Source organism: Cricetulus griseus, chromosome 3 (assembly GCF_003668045.3).
Source record: "Cricetulus griseus strain 17A/GY chromosome 3, alternate assembly CriGri-PICRH-1.0, whole genome shotgun sequence".
NCBI classification, from domain to species: Eukaryota; Metazoa; Chordata; class Mammalia; order Rodentia; family Cricetidae; genus Cricetulus; species Cricetulus griseus.
The window spans coordinates 177087719-177093382 of NC_048596.1; the positions used below are offsets into that span (position 1 = coordinate 177087719).

The 5664-nt window shown below is 37.5% G+C and overlaps 1 pseudogene; it reads right to left on the bottom strand.

Annotated features, from left to right (window-relative positions):
• Positions 1 to 3242: 3242 nt before the first annotated feature.
• On the bottom strand, positions 3243 to 4343 carry LOC100761570 (annotated as a pseudogene).
• Positions 4344 to 5664: the final 1321 nt, after the last annotated feature.

Here is a 5664-nt window from a genome sequence, read left to right on the forward strand (position 1 = left end):
GGCCAATGACTAGGATTCCTCATCTATTAGCTCAGTCTTAATTATCATAGATCTATATATTTTATAAGACTTACCTTATCAGATGCCTTATTGGCGTCCCTCCTTGCTGGTGGACCACATTGTGCTGTTGGAGGAGCAAGAGGAAAAGGTACCCTTCCTGTTTCTCCTTCACTTAAATATGAGTCTTCTTGCTATGTCACTTCCTGCCTGTATCACCACTTATCTACTACATTTCCCAGAATCCTCTTTGACTCCTGGTCCCAACTAACTTGCTGTCTCATTGGCCAAACAGTATTTTATTTAACAATCAATAAGATAAACATACATAGTACATTCCCCATGAGAGGAATATTCCCTGAGCCAAGACACACGGGGGTGAGCCTAGGCCCTATCCCAAAGTATACAATAGACACTGATGACACCCTATGGAAGGCCTCACCATCCAGGGGGAGCAGAAAAGATATGTGACAGATAAGGTTTTAGTTGGGGGGTGGTGTAGGGGAGGACGGGTGGGTGAAGGGAACTGGGATTGTAATGTAAAACAATCCTGTTTCTAATTCAAATAAAAAAGTTGGGAAAAAAAGAAATTGAGCTGTGATTTTTACTGATGTAAACTAATTTAAGCAAGGCTATGCTATGTTGAAAATATTTAGTCACTGCATAAGGCATAAAAAAAGAAATATATGTGTATGCTTGTATATGTGTGCATGTCTGCATGTGTAAGAATTATTGTATATCATGAATTATTCTATATATGAAATATTATATATATGAAATATATATCATTAGTTTAGAGGCCAATTTTTCTTGTGTAGAAACTAATCTTGCATTTGTAGGCACATCTTTTCATCTGAAGTAGTTGTTCAATAAGTTGGAACTGACAGTACACTAAACGTTTTACTGACATGTGTCACGTAGCATGGTGAATTTCATGGCTCAATAAATGCAAATGCAATTTTAGTTGAAGGAGACAGTACAGCAACTGCTTCTTCTTATAGCTGGGAATAAGGGATGTGACTCCCATGGAGAAACTCATGGTGACAATGTATCTAATTCATATTTTAATTGCTGGAATAAAATTAAATAGCCATAAGTTCAGGCACGCTAATGAGCTAGAGGCAGAATTTGCTTTTTCTATGCTTATTGAATTGTCTAATGTTTGTGGAGAGAAACAGAGTGCTATGGATGCAAATAATACCCCAAGGTGTTACACTCACTCTAACTAGAAGATTAACATCAGATGGCCCATTGCATGACACTATTGAAAAGATGCTAATTCCCCAGGAGCTTTCCTCTCAAAGACAAAGGTTGAAGTAGTTTGTTAGAATTTTGTAGTAATATTTTGAAAAGGAACATTCAAGAAGGTAGATCTGACTTTTATTCATGCTTTGGAAATTACATTTGTTCAGTTGTGGTTTTATTTTAACCAAATATCTTACTATTCAGCCTATCTGTAAGAAGATATTTTCTGCTCTTTTATAAAGTTTATATTTATTTTTATTAATTGTTCATATAAATGTTACTTCTAATGTATGTCTATTTCACAGCTGGCATCTACCATCCTAAAGTGCAGCAGTATAATTTCAGCATAATATAGAAACATATTATTTAATATTTTGTACAGGAAATCTGGTATACTTATGAGTGAAATGAAAAAGGTTGCAATTGTTTTTATAAGTCATAATCTGTTTTATCTTCATAAAAATTCACAGTATATTTTCAGACTGAGGAGGACATAGTCAGCAATTTGATCATATTTATTTATTTTGCAATATCCACTCTATGTGTATCAAAAGATCATATAATCTAGATGGTTCCAAAATCATATCATTGATATTTTCTACTAGACATATTTACATATTTTCTTTGACTAACAGGATTAGAGGTAAGGGATATGAAAATACAGCTCATTGTTTATATCTACAAACTCAGATGCTCAGATTTGAGAAGTGCTTTGCTGTCAGAGTGAAGAACCAAGAATGTAGTACCAAGATGGTAAAAGCAAAGTTATAAATTCTCATATTGATAACAAACTCCATTCTTAATTTTCTGTCAAGTTTACAGATAAGCAATTACTCAGCGATATTTAGTAACTAAGTGATGTAGATTTTATGTCAACATCTGTAAAAGAATATACAGGGTTGTGTCTAGCATGGGTGTGTTTGTTTATTGTGTACATAAGTGTTACACTATGTACTTCTATGGAGTTCTTGTTTGTGGTCATTTTATTCATTTTTCATCTTGAGTAGAAAGGTCTGTAAGACACAATAAATTCTTGAGAAAACAGCTTCTTTTTTTAAAGGCTTCAAATATATTTTAATAATGTGATGTTATATTATGGCTCCATTTCTCAGAAAAATTTCAAATTGAGGATATCAAATTGAGAAATCAAACATAGTACACCAATAAAAATGCACATCATAACTACCTAAGATAGGCAAGGCTCAGAGCTACTTTCAGACTTTCAAAACTCAGCAATCCTGTTCTCAAGATTGTACTAGGCTTATCAAGAATATCTGTGAACAGCAATATCTTAGATACAAAGGTCATTCATTCTCAAGTAATTCTTACTCAAGAATAAGATGCTAGCAAGTAAACACAAGATTTTTAAAAAATATATACTATAATGAAAACCTCTAAGAGAAAATGTCTTCCTTAAAAGGGACATGAATGGGTTATGTATGAGATGTAACAGAAGCTTATGTATGCTGTAACCTCTGTAGACATTTGTCTGAATTCTCACCTGGGAGTGAATAAAGGAATTGGGCTTGATGATTGTAGTTTGTTTAGGTTATGTTGTATATATGATATTGTCTCTGGGTTTTAGGGAAATCAAGATGAAAATTAATTAAAACATGATGAAGGAAGGAAGCAAGGAAGGAAGGAAAGAATAAGGAAGGAAGGAAGGAAGGAAAGAAGGAAGGAAGGAAGGAAGGAATGATTAAGATTAATGGAGCTCTGATTTCATTTTGTTATGGTTCCCCAGGCTGTCAACAGTCAATACACTTTAGAAATATACCAGATAGACGTGATAAAGCAATATACCACAGACTTTGATCTGTTAAATACCACTTTGCCTTTGCCCTCTGGCCCCAAATATAATCCCTAGAGTAGTATTGGAACGGAGGACCTATCTATTGGGAAGAAGAACCCTAACACTTTTCCAGGAAAGAATTCTGGCTGGTCCAAAAAGGGCCTTTCTTTTAAGAGTTGTGGGAAACTAAGCACTGCAACTTTATTTACTACTGGCAGCATTTATTTGAAGCAAATTCAGTTCCAGGAGTTGGATGGTTAAATACAGGAGGAGTCTCGCCAGTTATTCCAATTCCTTCCATTGCAGCATCTTGGCCGAATGTTCAGTTGTTGGGGTCAATTCCAAGGTTACATCTGGCATCATAGTGGCAAGTCCGAGAGAAGCTGGGGTACCAACTGGCAGCAGAGCAGGGGGCATTGTGCCTCTATTATTTATGCCCACAGCACCTCCCATTGCCATTTGGCACATCCATATCTCTTCTTCTCACGCATCAGGGAAGGTTCCCTTGTATCCTTGGTATTGCAGAAACATTTCTTCTTGTCCTCGCCTCATTTCTTCCTCACTGTGCCTGCACTCGTCTTCCTGCCTGAGCTCTAGCTGCTTTCATTTATAACCCTCTTGGTTATGCGGCTCCTCCATACTCGGAAGCTCTTTTTGACACCACATCAAATCCTGCCTCCTTAACATAACCTGATGCTCAAGGAGTGCGGTCTCCACCTCCATCTTCAGGTTCTCATGAGCCTCCTTGATGTTGTGATCCGCTTGACTCTGCAGTTGCTTATCAAAATCATTGAGTGCCTTCCCCCACATGGCATACTCAAACTCAAAGTACCCTCGCTGAGCACATCTGAGTGGCTGTTTTTGTTTCTTGTGAAATTGCTGGGTTTTATATAACCAGCTTCTCTGGAAGTCCCTCTTCATCATCTAACTGGTCTGTAGGCTCCACAGTCACAGATCGAGGAAATGTGGTTAGCAAGAATGAGCATCTGTCCAGAGCTTTTCAAGAAGCTGGCTCTCTGGGGACTCAACTATGTCTTTCCCCGATCACCTTCACAGGCCTCTCCACCTGCTCAAACACACAAAAGGCTTCTTCCTGCAGTTCATTGGACACATGTTGAGGAAGGCTTCGAACTTTAAGGGGTGCCCTATGGCAGGCAAAGTATACCCGCAGCTGCTTTCCACGTAGTGACATATTATCCAACCCCACTTTGGCAATTTCTGCCAGAGTTCGTGTTTCCAAGCGAATAGAGCCAAAACCTTTATCCTTATGAATGAAAACCTTGCCTCCTTTCCCTATTTCTCAAAACATTTCCTCACTTTTTCTTCAATGATGTCAGCAGGACGATTTCCCACAAAGAGACAGCTTCTTTAGGTGATACTCTGCTGGTATCCTAAAGTTCTACAGGTCAATAGTTAAACCCTCACTCTGGCTGCTGGGCCGTTTTGCAGGTATTGGTAGGGATGGCTGCTGCTATTGTTGTTACTGTTGCTGCTGATGGTGATGCTGATGATGCTTCCTTGGGGTACGGTTTTGCTTCTCCAGGTTAAAGGTTTTATTGCTAGGCATGTTTGCACCTTTGACTTCATTTGAGCACAGCAAAGTGTCTGTCTCCCAGTCTTCACTAGCCTTAACTTCCTCTTCCCACAGTTCTTTGCTCAGAGTAACGGTGACCAGTAAATAGCTTCTTAATGTTGTCAAAATATGTGAACTGGCAGCTTATTAAGTGAAGGAAGCCAGGGAGGTTCTGTGACTATTTTCTTGTGGATAGGCATTTTAAGCTGTCATTTGCATCACTCATTGATAATGGAAGAAATATGTATATGTTTATTTTTGTGTGTTCATGTGAATTACAATAATAGATATTTGGACAAAAGTGACATGATCTTTGCTCTTTTGTTCACAGGGAAATGAGAGATTACAAAAACAGTAAAATAGAAATGTGCTAAAAATTGAGGTAATGTTAAGGGCTGTGAAAACTCACAAACTAATTTTCTGAACACCTGGAATTTTTGATGGCTAGAATCACTCTGAAGAGTATACAGTCATTTGTCCTTTGCTGATACCTTGGTGTCAATGTTCAGTTACAGGGATATAGACCAAAGCCTTGGGATGTGAGAAGACATCTGACAATTGAGTGCAAAGGAAGTAGGAAAGGCCTGAGCAATGTCCACAAATGGGATGGGAAGATGTCTCACAAATAAAATCAGCTAAGGAGCTAAACTAATTGGGTAAGAAATCAAAGTAAACTCTCTGTTTACATTGCCATTGACTTACTTCAACTAAATCCATTTTCATCATTTTTGATTAAGCCAGGAAAATAACGCAGAATTGACAGTAAGAATATTGTCTTGTCAGTAAAATTGATTTTAATTTTTAGAGAGTGAAATTTACTTTCTGTCTTGGGTTCTTTGTTGTGGTCATTTTGAGACAAAACCTTACTCTGTGATCTAATTTTGCCCTTAACTTACTATAAAACGAATGTCTATAGGTACCCTCTTCCTGCTTTAATTCCCAGGGAACTGGAGTACAGGTGTGCAGCACAATGCATGTTTGGCAAGACATGTTTTTTAATTGAATAAACTCCCTAGAGTTTGAAGCATACACATCTTATTTTTATTTGTTTAAAAAT